Here is an 18265-nt window from a genome sequence, read left to right as displayed (position 1 = left end):
ATAACATAAATGAGCTCTCAGTTACTAAGCTTTGTAAAACTTGAGCAATTCCCTCTCAGAGAGAGGGAGAGGGAGAGACAGACAGACAGACAGAGAGAGAGAGACAGAGACAGAGACAGAGAGACATGTATGGAAAGCCCAGATGTCCTTTGGCAAGCAGGCCTGCTTATCTTGGTTTACTCTTGCAACTCTGAATGTTATCTGACTGCATAAACATGTTTTCCACTAATATTCTACTTAGGAAACACTCTTGTGGTTGGAAAGTGAAAGGTTCCCCATAGGCTCATGTGTTTAAGGACTTGGTCCTGAGTTGTTGGTGGTGTTTGAGAAGTCCTGGAACCTTAGGCATTTGATCCCCATTAGAGGAAGTGGGTCCTTGAGGGAAGATCTTGAGGTTTTATAGCTTAACCACACTTCCTCTTCAATCTCTGCTTTCTGATCTTTAATGCAAGTGACTAGCTGCCCTCCTGCCACCATGCCTTCCCTGCCATGAAGGGCTGTACTATTCCCTGGAACAATGAGCCATAATTGGCCCTTTCCCCCACCCCCACGTTGCTCCTTTTCAGGTATTTGGTTACAGCAATAAGAAAGGTGACTAAAACAACTCTCAGAGTGAAAAAGAATACAGAGTAGAGAGTTCCGCATGGACTCATCCTACATCCTGGACCCCATCCTGCATCTAACACCCACAATCTGCATCTTGGACACTCATCCAGCATCTTGCACCCACATCCTATATCCCTGGAACCACATCCTGCATCCCAGTTCTATGACTATAGACACAGCTCCAAATCCCAGATGTCTTCTCTCCTCTGTTTCACAGAATACAAGGATTTATTAAATGCAAAGTTTCTTCTTGGCCTTGATTTAAGGTCAAATTGTATGACAGCATAAACATGATTTTTATGTGTTCTATTCAGTTCTGTATTGGGGGTGATGCCCTATATGATGTCAATCCACTCTTTGCCTCTTTAGGACTGATTTGTATATAGCTTAGTATCTCCATATGACATGTTAAGACTATGAGTTGAAACAATTCTACTCCCAAGTTTTGTAATTGAACTGTGAGAACTTATGCCAGTCATTCAACTTCCCTGGATTTCAGTAGTTTCTCTTCAAATTTATAAGGATGAGATGAATGACCTTTCAAGTCCCTTTCTTTGTTAACATTTTATGACACGAGGCCCAGATGACTTTTGAATAAAGACACGGCTGCTGTGCTTCTGAAACTTGTCATTGACCTTATTGATTATTTAATGTCAAGGCCTTGATTAGAAATGCAATTTCTAATTATAATGTTGTTGCAAAGAGGATACTAGAGCACCTTTCCTGGCATCATTAACATTCATCCATTCATCAATTCAGCCATCATTTATTAAAATCCTAATACAGTGGTTCTCAACCTTCCTAATGCTGTGATCCTTTGATACAGTTTCTCATGTTGCGCTGACCCCCAGCTATAAAATTATTTTCATTGCTACTTCATAACTGTAATTTTGCTACTGTTATGAATTTACATAAATATCCATGCTATCTGATGGTCTTAGGTGACCCCTGTGAAAGGGTTGTTCAAACCCCCAAGAAGGTCGCAACCCACAGGTTGAGTACCACTGGTCTAATAATATATGTCAAGTGTGCTGCTGAACTCAGCTACACAAATACGAGTAAGATTAACTTCTGCTACAAAGAGCACACAATTCAGTGGAGAGAAAATAACAAGAAAACCATTGTAAAATAACAAGCTATGGATTTTATTTGAAATCAGATTTTTCATCTCCACACTGTTGAGATCTGGTGTCATCTATCGGGGGATCACCCTATATAGTTAGGCATTTTGTGTCATCCTCAGCTTTTAACCACTAGATGCCAGTAGCATCCCCACTAGATATGACAACAAAATCACCTTTGATTGAGAGCCACTAGTTTCAGTACATTCTTTCATTTATGAAGAATGTTCCAGCTAAATGAATCTCACTATAAATTTGTAAGGAAGACAATCATACCGTACATCTTTGGGAATAATCCTGTCTGTGTTACATCAAGTGAGTAGCTTCCCACGAGTTTACTGTAACATCTTACTCAGTGAGAGTTTTTTTTTTTATTCTTAATAATATGAATTCATTTACTGCCCTCCAAAGTTGTCATCTTCTTTGAGGAAAGTATAAAGAAAAGAGTTTAAACAATGCCAGCCATGTGGAAAAGGTTGCCAAATAGTGTGATAGGCTGAGATGTTATTATGGATGAGTTTACCTATAGGATGTATCTGTCCAAGTCCTCCCTCTGGATCTCTGCATTAGAGGCATGTTTAGGATGATCAAGTGCAGGAAGTCTCAACTCTTACAGCATTCTCATGCATCTAAACAAGTGACTACCCTAAAGACTCCAAGTCAACAAATTACAGAGATCCTTGTACATCACTGTTTATTGGAGCATTATTCACAATGCCCAAGCAATGGAACTAACCTGGGTGTCCTTCAACAGAGGAATGAAATATGTCATTTGTAGGAAAGTAGATGAAACTGGAAATAATGGTATTATGCAAACTAAGTTTATCTCAGAAAAATAAATGACATATTTTATCTCATTCGCTTCCTAGAATGCAAAGGGAAAGTGGGTAATAAAGGAGGTGACCAGGAAATTGGAAAGCAAGATAGTAATGGGGTATAGGGGGACATAGGGTTAAAGGACACTATATTTTTACATTAAATGGACTTATTTACCCCTATATAATACAAATTAAATGTATTAAAAGAAAAAGAAAAACAAGAAGCTGGATTGTAATTGTTTTCATGTCTATTAGCTAACATCCATGTATGAGAAATCCTTTTCTTTTCGGAACTGAGATATAATTGAACTTAAAATAAGCACCTAACAATCTAGAGAAAAGAGAATTAACAAGTCTCTGAGAATCTGTGGAACCTCTGCTCTCTAATTTCTTAATAAATTTAATTCAACTTTGATCAAGCTTGTCCTGCTTCCAGGCCTAAGAGCTGTTGGGCTAATGAAAGGGTGCTCTGACATATTTTCATTGTCAAGTGTTCAAAACAACATCCTGACACCCTCTTGCACAGCTGACAGACTTTCAGATAGAGAGGATCCAAAGTATAAATTTGGGAGATATATATGTCTTATTGCTTTCTGTACTGGTTGTAATGATGTTGAATGGCATTGACTAATTCCATGACATTATTTTCACTGCAGAGGACTTTTGGAGATGTCATGCAGGTTATGGAATCCTGTAGCCACAAGTGTTGGGATAGGGTCCTTGAAGTTAGGAGAAAACATGGTTGAGAAACTCAATATACATCATGGTATGTATGGTAAGTTGAGATAAGATGATCCAAGAGACAAAGGCCCTGGCCTCATCGGAGTCATGTGTCAGATATGTGCCAGCATTTTTCCAAGTCATCTCAACGAAATCATTTTACCTCATGTCTCCCCATCATTTCTACTGCTCACTGGAGATGCTACACACTCTCTTTCCTTCTGACATGCTGATAATTAGATAATGTCCAAGAAATACTCTGAGCTCCTCAAAAGGGGCACTCTGCAAATGTGAGCTATCGAAATTGCTTAATAAAGTACACTAGCAATGAATTCAGGCAAAACTGGCCCCTGACTTGCTTTGTGGCAGAATTCTTCTTAGCTGCTAGAATAAGCTGGGCCCTCAAGGAAATGAGTACTACAACTTCTAGTTCCATTAAGACTGTGGGAAACTTTCTTGAATGAGCCAGACACTTGCTTTAGCTTAAGCTAAATGGTTCATAGGACACAAACAAAATTGCTTCTTTTCTTTCCTTTCTACTGTTACAAAGATGGACATTATCTGATGAAAGGCAAGATGATAGATTTAGATTCCAATTTAACATAAAGAGAAAATTGGAATGCATCCTCTGATGCTAGGCCCTTACAGCTTGCCCTTTTCAACTTCAGAGTTTAGTCCAATATGTACTCCTGTGCTCCTGAAAAGGTACATGTTATATATGTGCCTTTTACTTTGATATCCTGCTATTAAAATGCCAATAAACTGCATATTTATAGCTTTAAAAATCCACTGAAAAGTAAAGATAACATACCCTAAACAAGAAATTAAAAGGAACACACACACACACACACACACACACACACACACACACACACACACACACACCTTTCTAAACTCTAGACTCAAAGCAAAAATTTTGTCATAAGTCCACACTGTATTTCCCACCATATCATCATCCAGTTGGCCCCTAGTGACAATATGGATTTGATTAGTAACTGTCACTTCCAATATCAACTTTCTCAGGGGACTTTGTATTCCCTTTTCTAAAATTTTTGTCCTGTCCCCTGGCCTCACAACCTCAGATCAGATACACGGTTTCTGGTGCCAATATAAGAATCTACAGGTCATGGCTTGATGAATGTCCAGGTACCCTCCAGCATTGTTTCCAAAGTGAAACACTGTTGAAGGATACACGCTTGAGCAGTCCTCTGCTCTTTGACAACCAAGAACACTTGATGCTATTGCAAGTCTTGTCACCTCTACTGTTGACCAGTTATCCTGCTCCCAGTCTAACCTCTTTAATAAAACCTTCGGAAAGATACACATACACATGCACACATAGGTATGGGTCAATAAATGAAAGGCATATAGCTAATGGATGCATAATAGGTATGTCTTGATAACATCATCAATTACCATTACTAGTCTACTCAATTTGATTGCTAACTGAAGGAGATATTTCAGTAAACTCAGTTGGGTAAGGTAATAAAAGTAAATATCCCCCAAATATAGCAGACTAACTTTTAAACCACAACTCATATGAATGCTTTATTAGAAACAACAGACTCTTATTGTCCACTTCATTTCAGCTCCCTGAGGGCAAATCCAATAGCTGGATTAATTAAAAACATGTCCTTCTATTTTTAATGCAGTGTGTAAAAGATCTCAGAGCCCTGGACAAGAGATTTACTAGGAACTAGTTAAATTTATAGTCACAAAAACCCATCCATTCCTTGTATGGAACGCACATCACCAAAAGACACTGCCTACACCAGAGCTTTAATTTAAACACAGCACATGTAAAATGTTTTACAAGAGACAGTCCTACATTTTGCTAAGTATAAGACATGGTTTAACTCGGATCTTCCCCATCTCCTCCAGATCCTTCCCCAAGAGATGTGGTAGGTATGTGTGTTTAGAAAAGATCGAAGACAAATTCGGCATTTCCATTAGTCTTGTGCCCTTGAAAGCCATAGATTATTAGATTAAAAAAAAAAGCAAACAGAAATTCTATTTCAAGCCACTGATTGAATTCTCACAGTGAGATTACACTTTGAAAAATACACAGGTGACAAAGAGTAGATTTACTCATTCATGTGATCCAAACTTTTTATCATGACTCCCACTGAGAACACATTTCAGGGAGAAAAAATAAAAGAAATATTTGGGTACTTGGAGCTGAGAAAACACATCACCCTGTAGAGAAACAACCTGTAGACTATCTGAAAAGTGAGGGGCAAAGCAAAACCTCTTCCTTTCTGTTACAAAAGCACTGCCTAAGAAAATCTAAGCAACACATCATTCTCCAATTTGAGAGGTAACTCTCCCACCCCCCTGCAATTTCCCTTTAGTATGCACGTCCCCACAGACAGCATACATTCATGGCTTACCTTTCACTTACTGGAGTCTGTTAAGGGTCCTTCCTGGCATATCCAGCAGGAATGCAAGATGATGCGTGCTCTTCACCCCCAAGTGGCATTTGACTCCATGCAATCACTCAATGCAGTATGGATGAATGGGCTAAGTTCAGGTTCACCGCCCTACAGTGTCTTTATTCCTCATAGCACAGAACTAGAAAGCCAGTGAGCTCTGGCTGCTGCTGCCACCACTCTCCTCTTTTTCAAACTAATGGAAAAAGTGGGCTGCAGAAAGCTCTCTACTCGCTCCCTCTCCTTCTGCTTGCTGTGTCAAAGTTAAAGCTGCAGCATTGAAAAAAATGAACAAAAGGAAAATACAAGGCAAGCTGCCTCTGTGGAGGAGTTTTCTGTTCCCGGTAAACATTATTCAAGGCAGATTTCAGGGCAATACCCAAAACCTGGAACCTTACTGACCCAAAGCCCTAGAGCTAAATTGTATAGGTACCTGGACCAGGCAGGCATTGGTCACCCCGTCAGTGCCTCAGCAACATACCTGAGGAGTGCAGTGAGACCAGAAAATAAACATCCAATAACCAGCAGAGAATGAGGCCGACAGCTTAACCTTGCTCCTGCCTTCAATGATGCCAAAGTGTTCTGTTTGCTCAGGACTCTCCTTTTACCAACATTCAATTTGAATGAGCCAGGGCAAGTGCACTGCGCTCGTCAGCTCCTGAGAACAGGATGCATTTATGTGAAACACGAGGAGAATGCCTAATGCCAAGCCATCCTCTGCATTCCCAGGAGCTATTATTACAGGGCTAGCTTACATTGCACTGCAACTTCAAGCCAATGTTTCTTGAACACACTCACACACACCTCAAATGTTGTGATTGTTACATATTGAGGGAAGCACTTTCAAAAGTTGCCATCTGCTCTCAGGGATAAGATTGGGAACCCTACTTGGAGTGAGCTGACTACCATTGTTTCTCTTCCATCTTTCTATCAGTGACTTTTTAGGCTGAGAGAAGGATTGCCAAGGCCCTGTGGAATGGCATTTTTATGCTGAGGAGGAACTGCTTTCTTTATTAGAAAAAAAAATTGAGAAAAACAGGACCTTGGCTTTCATCCATCTTTGCCATATAACATTAAGTGGAATCTTAATAAAAACATATTATCCAAAAAGGACGTGATCTTATATAACAATATAGCATGTGGCCACTCAGATACACATGGTTAACATAGTAGTGGCTTAGAATGACCTATTTGCAGCAGCAAGGGGAAGCAGCTCTCCTATTACAGTTAGTTTTACATTTTTTTCCTCCTCTGAAGTAGATTGAATTGCAAAGAGTTCATTGTTATGGTGGTTTCTTCCATCTTAACATTGCCCCCGCAATTGGTTCAAGGATTCTGCTTTCTTCCGTGGGTCAAAAAAAAAAATCATTGTCAGACTGACAAGATGACTCAGAGTGAAGATTCTTGATGACAGACCTCAAGACTTGAGTCCCTAAGGTCCAAACAGAAAGAACCAACTCCTGAAAACTGTCCTCTGACACCCACATGTGTCACACACACACACACACACACACACACACACACACACACACACACACACACACCTAGAAGAAGCAATTGGCTCACCATACTCAAGGGAATGCAAACTTACTCTGGATACTCACGAGAGAATGATGCATGAAACCATCCTAGTTCTTCCAGTTGGAGTGATAAAACACTCCAGCAAAAGCTACTTAAAGGGAGAAAAGAGGTTTTGTAGCTCACAATTCCAGGTGACAGTTCATCATGGCAGAGAACTCAAGGTGGCAGTAACTTGAAACAGCTAGTCATATGCAGAGTCAAGAATAGGCTCATGCTTGTTTGCCAGTGCTTAGCTGGCTCTCTCTCCTTTTTGCTCAGTTCAAGGCCCAGCATAGGAAATGGTGCTGTTCACATTCAGAGTGGGGCTTCCCACCTCAATTAACATAACTAAGGTCATCTCTCAGGCCAACTCACTCAATCTCTCAGTGAGACTTTCTTGCCATGTGATTCTAGATTGTGCAAAGCTGACAATTAAAACTAACTATCATATAGATCTTGTTAGGAAAATGAAATAGAATAGATAGATATGGATGGAAGGGAGCTGGAATGGGAGGATCAAGTAGGGAGAGGAAGGGGGTGGTGGTAGGAGAGAAAGCTAAAATTAAGGGCCATTTGAGAGGTCGTATGGAAACCTAATACAGTAGGAACTTGCAGTACCAGGATTGTGTTACATCTAACTGACTTGTTGGTCAAAGGGTTCCTATGCAAATTCTCAAACAACCCAGGATGTTGCCAAGACTATAGGTTGCTCTCCACAAACTAATGGCAAGGCTCCATTTCTGAAGACAACACCCACACAACTCACTGAACATGGAGAAGTCAAGCTGGTGCTTACATAGAGCTTCCACCCTTACATTCCAGCATCCTTGGTACAGAAAGGTACTTTGCATGATGTCAAAAGAGAAACATAAAAACCAAGCCTGCCACAAACCCTTTATCTACAATGGTGTACTACCTGCAAGATATGCTAGCACAATAGTGGTACAAAACTTGTGAGAGTACCTAAACAATACCTGATTTGACTTAAGAACCACTCCATGAGATGGAACCCATACCTGATACTCCTTGGGTGACCAAGAACCTGAGAGTAGATAGCCCAGGCACCTAGTGTAAAACCAAATAATACTGGTCTAAATAAAGAAAATTTGGAGTGATAAAATGACTCCTAACAATATTCTGCTATACTTATAGAGCAGTTCCTTGTTCAGGCATCATCAGAAAAGCTTCCTCCTGCATCAGATGGTACAAATGTAGAAACTCACAGCCAGAAATTATGCAGAGAGTGAGAGACTTTGGAACACTCAGTCCTAAATGGAATTTCTCCATCAAGTCCCTTCTCTCAGGGCTCAAGAAACCCTGTGGAAGATGAAGCAGAATGTAAGAGCCAGAGGGGATGGAGGGCACCAAGAAAACAAGGTCCTCTAAATCAACTGAGCAAAGCTCATGTGAACTCACAGACACTGAAGTAGCATGCCCGAGACCTGCACATATGCATAAAAGCTTCCAGTTTAGTGTTTGTAGGTGACTCTTGAGTGTGTGAACTAGTGACTATATGATTCTTGTGCCTTCTCTTGGTTTGTCTTGTCCAATTTTAATGTTGATTATTTTGTTTTGTCTTATTACATTTTATTTTGTTATTTTTTAAAAAAGTGAATGAATGAATGAATGGATGAATGGATGAATGAATGAATGGAAACCTAGCCACCAGGGTAAAGGATACCAAATGAACTGTCATTTATACCTGCTGGGAAAGGGAAAATTAGTTTGCTCCAGTAAGAAAATGGATTATTTTTACCAACATATAATGAATTTCAAAGGTTTCTCTCTCTCTCTCTCTCTCTCTCTCTCTCTCTCTCTCTCTCTCTCTCTCTCTCTCTCTCTCTCTCTGTGTGTGTGTGTGTGTGTGTGTGTGCTTTTTTATTTGGTTACTGCTTGGTGGGTTTTTCTTGGCTGGGAGATGGTGTTTTATTTTGTTTTCTTGGATTTGCATTTTTTGTTGCTGTTGTACTGGGTTTTTGTTTTTCGTGAGATAGCATTTAAAATTGGGTGAGTCAGAACAGAGAGGGGATCTGGAAAGTCTTCATGATGGGGAAGAATATCATCAAAATATATTTTAAAAATTGTTTTAAAAAATAAAAAAACTAACCATCATAGAAATAAACTATAATTTGAAAAAGCTAATTAACCCAATAAACAATGTGTGACAAAGGAAAGGTATTTCACATGACCAAGACTTCCACATGTAACTCTTAGGCTTCCTGAAACTCTCTAATGTTTTTCTGGATCCAACTACGAGATATCCAGTAAGAGATAACTTACTATTATGATTATTCCTGGTAGACAGAGAGATATTAATGAAAAAAATCTAGTCCACAATCAACATCAAAGAGAAGTTTACAGGATTATGAATATGATGAAATATATATGTATATGTATAAAATTACTCTTAAATTTAAATTTTTATTTCATTTTTATATGTATGGGTGTTTTGCCTGCATATATGTCTGTGTACCATGTATATGCCTGGTGCCTACATTGCCCAGAAGAGGAAATCAGAAACCTTGGAACTGGAGTTACAGATAGCTTTGAGGCATCATGTGGATTCTGGGAATCAACTTGGGTCCTCTGGAAGTTGAGCCATTGCTCCTAATCACTGAGCTGTCTCTCCAATGTCAACATCCCCCTCCAGTTTTTAAAATTACTTTCTGTCAACTTCTCTTTGAAACTATAGCCAATTTTCCTTCTATGAACTAAGAAACTGTGTACAGAACAGAGGGAAGTTGGAGGAAAATGGAGAGAGAGAGAGAGAGAGAGAGAGAGAGAGAGAGAGAGAGAGAGAGAGAGAACTAATAGTATAGGAATAAGTATTGAGTTACATAAATCTCATACCAGTGTCAATGAAAGATAAAAATGTCTGATTAAGAGATTTTTAAATAGTTTTTAAATCAACAGATTAAAAATAAATTCTAGTAGAGTCTTAGACTCAACACAAGACCTAAGTATACACAGTGGGTTTCTAATCATAGCTCAGACATTTCAGGCCATTAGTATATGCCGGGGAAGTATGAGTGGTTATAGGGAAGGAAAAACAGATGCATATGTTAGCACCCATGATTAGGGTAGAAAACATTCAGGCAAATGTTCCCTTGAGCTCTCTCAGAAGAGAAGCAAGGTTTTTGTGATTATGATTGCTCACAGATAGCTGGGACAATCGGATGATGTGTTCCAGCATTTTGGAGAAATGTAGAGGCAGCTGGTAGGAAATAATAACTAAAAATATCAACTCAAAAACCCCAAATGGATGATGTTCTGGACGGATAGATTTCTCTATACTCATATAAGCATTTCTGAAGTGCCTCTGGTAGACCATGCTCAGTGCTGCATGTTGGGGGATATGGGAATGTATAATAAATAGGTCATACCTCCCAGACCAGATGGTACTCCAGGCAATATAACTCAGGATGCTTTCCCTCATTTTCCAAAGAAATGACAATGGAGGACTCCACAAGAATTCCTGGTTGCATCCAGCAGAAACATCCCAGTGCTTCAAAACAGCTGATACCTATCTAATCAAATGCATTGGAGAAAGGATGTATGGAATAACTAAGATTGGTCGAGTCCTAAGGCATACTCAGCTCTCTCCCTGAGAGTGGCCAGCTGTAGCTGTGCCCATACTGGTCCTCAGGACCCTCACTCTGGTGTATTGCCTTTGGTTTCCTTAGATGGCAAAAAGCAACTGTTCAGGTATAATCTAGATTATCAGTCATTTGACCTTGCCATAAGGAGGTTATCCTGGATAACCTGAGTGGCCCTAATGTGATCACCAGAGCTCTTTTTTTTTTAGGATTTTTGTGGTGGTATTATGTTCTCCAAAATATTGTGCACCCTAATAAACTTATCTGGGGTCAGAGAACGGGACAGCCACAATATTAAACATAGAGGATAGGTAGTGGTAGCACATGCCTTTAATCCTAGCATTCCAGAGGCACAATTCCCTCTGAATTTCTGTGAGTTCAAGGCCACATTAGAAACAGCCAGGCATGGTGACACATGCCTTTAATTCCAGGGAGTGATGGCAAAAACAGAAAGATATATAAGGCGTGGAGACCAGTAACTAGAAGCATTTGGCTGGTTAAGCTTTTAGGCTTTTGAGCTACAGTTCAGCTGAGACCCATTCTGGATGAGGACTCAAAGGCTTCCAGTCTGAGGAAACAGGATCAGCTGAGGAACTGGCAAGGTGAGGTAGCTGTGGCTTGTTCTGCTTCTCTGATCTTCCAGCTTTCCCCAATAACTGGCCTCAGGTTTGATTTTATTAATAAGAACTTTTAAGATTCCTGCTACAGTTTTTTTCTTTTTTTGAGACAGGGTTTCTCTGTGTAGCTTTGCACCTTTCCTGGATCTCGCTCTGTAGACCAGGATGGCCTCAACTCATAGAGATCTGCCTGCCTCTGCCTCCTGAGTGCTGGGATTAAAGGCATGTGTCACTGCCACCACCACCCAGCCTCACCAGAGCTCTTGAATGCAGGAAGAAAAGGCAGAAGAGTGAGTCAGGGTGATGTCAAGAATGAGAAGAATTTAGTCTACTGTAGTTGGCTTGGAGATGACAGGGTACCCATCAACTGAATCCAGACCTTAATCTTACATGTGTAAGGAACTGGATCAGCCAACTACTGGTAAGCAAGGAAGAGCATCTGGGCACTGGAACCTGGAAGCCTAGGCCCAGCCAATGCATTGATTCCAGCATGGTTAAACCTTAAGCAGCAACTCTAACCATGACATACCATAGTTTTTACTTAGAAACACTGTGACATGGTAAGTGGTTTTGCCTAAGGTATTAATGACTAAATTTGTCTCACAGCAAAACATAAACATGTGACCCTGTTGTTCTACAGATGTTTTCCATTATCTGGCTCACTGACAGGGAAGGAGATCCTGACTCAAGCCACAGATGTCATAGGGAATGAGCAAGGTAAGCCTAGAAAGAAACTGATTCAGTATGGGGACATTCAGAGATGGGGTACTAAGTAGATGCCAAAGCAGAATGAAGTGAGGTACCAGGAGCAGAGGAGAAATGTAGGGACACAGTGGGGTGACAGGATATTCAAGCTGCCAGAGTAATGTGTATACCATCCCTAAGGAAAACTCTGCCCCATCAACTCTCAAGATGTCAATGACTATATGAAGATGAGATCTGCCCATCCTTCCTGTGACACTGTTTATATTCCTGACTCTATTTCAGTACTCTTGTATTTAGTCTTTCTCTAAAGTAGTGATGCTTTTCTCTTCTTGGATTGTATTCTCCCCTCATTTTACATTATGCTTTACTAGTTATGCAGATTATCATGAATTTGGCACTCCCTACACTTTTGCTCCTCAGGTTAGGGTGTCGCCCAACTGGAGAACTTGCAAAACTGGGTGGACAGTGAGGGTTCAGAGGAGTGATGTGGCTCAGGACACATCTGGGAGTTACTCAATCCCAGCTAACTAATGAGTGTTCGAATATGGATAGCATAGGCTTCAAGAAAATGGGGTCATTTTAATTCAGGGGCTCAATAGAAGAGCTCTCATTTCTCTCCAATCACAGACTTCAATATAAAACTGTATAGATAATGGTGTGTCTGTATGAATTGGTAGCTCAACTCTTAAGCTTATCAACAGAAAAAAATAATAAAGTTGCATAAAGATTGATGAAAAAACAGCTTTATGTTCTCTCAGCCGGTCTGAAATACTAATCCATTCTGATTCATACCACTTGGGAAGCTAAGATGGGAGGGTTGGCAAGGGTTCAGGGCAAGCCTGGGCTACTACTCGTTCCAAGACAGTCTGGGCTACAGGATGAGATCCTGTGCCAGCAAACCAAAATAAATAGACTAATTAAATAATTAATAACTTCATCATTCAATTCAAATCATTTCTTGTACATTTATCTCTAGAGCCCTTACTTTGGGCATCCATACAGCTATAAAGAAAGCTGAATTGAGCTTAAGGCTTTGGTAAAATTCAGGGGAAAGTAAGTGAACATCAGGATCTTGTTAGCCCCGTGAGGTCAAATGACTTCTGCAACTTCCAGCAACAGTCATGCACCTTTCAGGGACTGCCAACTGGCAGATGTGACACAAGTGACAGAATGGTCACAGAAGCCTTTGTTCCTCCTTTGAAAGGCTACCACCTTTGTGGACTTCATTTTCTTCCCTGATAAAGCGATACTGGTCTCCAAAATGGTGCTCACAAAAAAACAGCTCGTGACTGGATGACTTCAGATTTAATTGGCTCATTTTTACCCTCCAGGGGATTTGTTTCCCCTGGAGGAGAGCACATAGTTTGGGTTTGGATTATTTACACAATGATTTGTCCCACAGGCTTCTTTGCTTTGTTAGCTGGAAAATAATATTATTCTATTGTCAGATGGGGGCTAATTCCTTTTCTCTGTGAGAGACTTGACACAAAAGGTACTCCCAGGGACAACTGAAACCAGCAGGTAAAAGGACAGAAAGAAAGGGGGAGGGAGAGAGGGAGGGAGGAAGGAATAAAACGAAAAGAAAAGAAATAAAATGAAGCCAACAGGGAGAAGCTGTTACAAACCTTGATCAAAACAGAGGAAAAGTATATGCCATTTACTTTGATAAACTTGCAGCATTTATTATCTGGGACTTGGGTATTTAAAGAGCAAACACTTGTTAGAGTTTAAGCAATCAGCCTCTGATTATTGCTTAATGACTGAACTCTCTCTTGAAGGCTCCATAATAATTAAAATGCAAAAAGGGGGGAGGGGAGGAAATGTCATAGGAGAATCTGAATTTTTAAACTACCCGAGTTAAAGCATGTGAAATGTAATATTCTGTCTGCAAAATGAATTATTTCCTTTTCACTAAGCAGTCAGTTAAAGCTCCACTAATTCAACAGAGGAAAGTGTGTGAGGCAGCCCACCCCGTGAAAACATGAAGTCATGCATATTGTAATAATGCACTTGATTTTACAAGTTCAAGTCAAAATTATTCAAGGTTTTTATACTCTGCACCTGAAGAAGACTAAAATGTAAAGAAATTGTCCTGTACTTGCAGGATCATCGGGTGAGGCAACTGCTGAAGAGAAGCTGTGGAAATGTTCTCTTAGCTCTAAAATTCTTGCAATCTAACTCTGTTACTCATCGCTGTGACCAAACATCTGACATTAAGCAACCTAGGGGAGGAAAGATTGTTTGTGACTCACAGTTTGAGGGCAAATTCATCATGAAAAAGCTTGGCAGCAAGAAGAGTTTTCAGCTGTGGTAGCAGGGGTGTAACGCTGGTTGCTCACATGTTGGTAGATCAGGAAGCAGAGAGCACAGGACTGGAAGCAAGGTCCACTTCCAGCAATCTACTACTTCTTCCAACTAGGTCCCATATGTCAAAGGATCCACAACCTCCAGAAACACTGTCACTAGCTGGGGACCAAGGGTTAAACTCTATATGTGTAAACTATGGGTGATATTTCATACCCAAACCATAACAATATGGTGGCACCCGATGATCAGGGATCAGCCTATCAACTCTCTGCCTCTCTGAGAAATAGTCCCAGGGAGACAGTAAGGTCCCACCATACTTTACTTCAGCACAGATGCCTTTATTTCATAGAATGATGTCATTTTCGTAACCTGGAGCTCAGTCTGTTTTGAAGATTGATTTCAAACTTGGTTGACAACGAGTCTGGCTCTCTGGCAGCATAAAACAAAAGGAAAGGAGCACCCTGTCTGAGCTGAGAAGCCAGCATGCCTACTTGATCTTTATAGCTGCACTGATATCCAAACACTGTTACCACCATTACTGGACAGTAACAGATGCCTGTGGCAGAACACAGAGGAACGCACTGTAGTTGGATCCCTGGAAATAACACGACTCCATCTTAACCAAGGTTTCAGCCTATTATCCTGGCTGGAAAGTCTCCCCACAGCTGCTGTAATGGAATCATGCTGGATGCATTTAAACCCCTAAGGTCTGGTCCTGATGCAATTGGAAGCAAGGTTCACCTGTGACCTGAGCACCAGAATTTAAAAAACAAAACAAGCCAGGTGGTAATGATGCATGTCTTTAATCCCAGCCCTACGGAGGCAGAGGCAGGCTAATCTCTGTAAATCCAAGCCCAGCCTGGCCCATACATCGAGTTCCAGGACAGCCAGGGATAGACAAAGAAACTGTCTTAAAAAAACAAAACAAACAAACATCAATCAAAAAAATCTTTTTACATATTGATTTACATATTGATTTGCCTTTTTTTGTTTTTCTTTCTTTCTTTTTTTTTTTTTTTTGCTTGTTTTGTAGAGTCAGATTCCATATGCCAGGCTAGCCTGGAACTCATTATGTAGCCCAGATTGGCCCCAGTGACAATCCCCTTGCCTCATTCAGCCTTGCACATGCTAGAATTATAGGTGTGAATCACCATGCCTGGTAATATTATTTTTATTTTACCCCAAGTGATGCTAATATTCAGAGGAGATTGAGAACAACTAGAGTAATACTGACAGTTTTCTGGCAAGTTCCAGAAGTTAACAAACATCAAACATTAGGAAATTGTTTTGTAACTATTGTTAATATAACCACAATACAGGAAATTTATATTTAATAAATAACAATACACTGACACAGGCAGGGTGTTCCTTGCCTATAATCTTAGCACTGGGAAGTCAGCTGTGTCAGATGACTGTGAGTTCAAGGCTATCCTGGCCTACATAGCAAGACCTTGTTCCCCTCTCTCAATTAGCTAATTATTTTTAAAACAGTAACTCAGGAAATATCAATGGAACTAAAGATTGCTTGAGATAAGCACAACGACTGAAGGTTGGGGAGATGGCCCAGGAGGTAAAATGCTTGCTACTTAAAAATAAAGTCTTAGTTTGGATCCCCAGCATTCACATAAAAGCTGCGGGGATGAGTGCCTGTAACCTCAACACTAGTAGCAGAGAGGCAGATTCCCCCAAACAGTGAGCTCCTAGTTCAGTGAGAGATCCTGTCTTGAGAAATAAGGTGCACTCCAGGTGTAGTGGTGCACAACTTTAATTCCAGAACTGGGGAAGCAGAGGCAGAAAGATCTCTTTGAGTTCCAGGACAGCCTGGCCCTACAGAGTGAGTTCCAGGACAGCCAGAGGCACAAAGTGAGACCCTGTCTCAAACAAAAACAAAAAATGAACCAAACAAAAAATAATGTGTAGAAATGATTGCAGGTCTGATATCAACCTCTAGCTTCCACATGTATGTGTGCTTAGGCAAGCATGTGTACACACACGTAGGAGACACGACTACACACACACACACACACACACACACACACACAAACATGCTGTGGGATGGTCTGTATGTCAAATAAAACACTGATTGGCCAGTGGCCAGGCAGGAAGTAGGTGGGACAAGGAGAGAGGAGAATTCTGGGAAGTGGAAGGCTGAGGCGGGGAGACACTGCCAGCCGCCGCCATGACCAGCAGCATGTGAAGACGCCGGTAAGCCACCAGCCACGTGGCAAGGTATAGATTTATGGAAATGGATTAATTTAAGCTATAAGAACAGTTAGCAAGAAGCCTGCCACGGCCATACAGTTTGTATGCAATATAAGTCTCTGTGTTTACTTGGTTGGGTCTGAGCGGCTGTGGGACTGGAGAGTGACAAAGATTTGTCCTGACTGTGGGCAAGGCAGGAAAACTCTAGCTACACACACACACACAAAAACACATTTTAAAAAGAAGTGTAAATCTAGTCCTTGGAAAGGATCTCACTGTTTATTATATGACACACTTAATATTTTGGTTTGCTTGATAAAAGAGAATGTTCAGCTAAATATGAATGTCTGATAAATAATAAACATTATGGGTCCATGCATACCTTAAAAATGTATGTTATATCCCAAATTCTGCATGATTAATATGTATACTAAAATTATTAACCTAGAAATAAAGTTAATCCTGTATGCTGTTTTTGTTTGTTTGTTTGTTTGTTTTTTCGAGACAGGGTTTCTCTGTGTAGTTTTGGTGCCTGTCCTGGATCTCCTTCTGTAGATCAGGCTGGTCTTGAACTCACAGGGATCCGCCTGCCTCAGCTTCCTGAGTGCTGAGATTAAAGGCAAGCACCGCCACCGCTTGGCCTGTATGCTGTATTTTTATTTGCAATATGTGGCTACTCTGTTCGTAACAAATCCTGAATCCTACATGTCCCCAGGAACTCATGTGTTAGCCAATAGGCAAACATTTAGCAAAATGTGGCACATTTAATTTTTTCAGAAACTACTGCTGTACAGCTCTGGAGGTAGCCTCTGGCGAATAATAAAGTGATATTAAATGGGTGCAATCTTTACTATCCTGACATTCTAGCAACTTGCACACAGGAAGTCTTTGAAATCTCATTTATATCCAAGAGTTCTGCAACTATGGATTTAATCAACTCAGGATCAAAAATGTCTACAAAAAACCCCGAACATTCAAAAGCATCACAAAAGCACAATTTGAACTGACTGTAAGGTGAGAACATGTAGACAAACCTAGTTCTTCCCTCTCATGGCTCACTCCCCCTCTAAACCCAGACATATTGCTTTAAAAAAAAATGGTTAAGGGATTCTTGTGTCCCAAATCAGAAGAGCCCTCTGGTGTGGGACAGAGAAAAACCAATATTTTTATTTAAAACAGGTTGATTATAAATGTGATCTCTTTCTAAAAAAGAAAAGGGGATATGATATATAGGAGGATATGGAGATGATAAGATAAAAGGGTAGATTAATGAACCTACTTTTAAAGAATAACTTGTTTAAAATGTTTTACATTGGTATAGATTTTAGTTTATGTTTAAAATGTTTTACATTGGTATAAATTTTAGTTCATTGATACAAACTTGAAGTTAATTTTGTTATACTCTCTCTCTCTCTCTCTATATATATATATATATTTCTATTCTTGTTTGAGGTATTATGTTTATATAACTCATTTAAAATTGTAATGGATAATTAAAAAATAGATTAATAATTAGTCATCTATGATAATCATATCTGTAGCCATGTTAGTTAAGTCTTCTAGGTATACATAGATATATTTCAG

The 18265-nt window shown here is 40.1% G+C and overlaps 1 protein-coding gene across 9 annotated transcripts in view; it reads right to left on the bottom strand.

The window, feature by feature from the left end:
- Frmpd4 (FERM and PDZ domain containing 4) overlaps window positions 1–18265 on the bottom strand; it is a 937357-nt gene that overhangs the window by 343587 nt on the left and 575505 nt on the right. Inside the window, exon 1 of one of the 9 annotated variants that reach the window (XM_028883562.2) lies at window positions 5656–7711. The exons of the other annotated variants lie outside the window; for them this stretch is intronic. The gene's annotated coding sequence lies outside the window, so the exon portion shown is untranslated. Of the gene's footprint in view, window positions 1–5655; window positions 7712–18265 lie in introns of those variants that run through there. 9 annotated transcript variants of the gene reach the window in all.

Source organism: Peromyscus leucopus, chromosome X, assembly GCF_004664715.2.
Source record: "Peromyscus leucopus breed LL Stock chromosome X, UCI_PerLeu_2.1, whole genome shotgun sequence".
Lineage (NCBI taxonomy): Eukaryota > Metazoa > Chordata > Mammalia > Rodentia > Cricetidae > Peromyscus > Peromyscus leucopus.
This window is presented reverse-complemented; position numbering and strand designations above follow the sequence as displayed.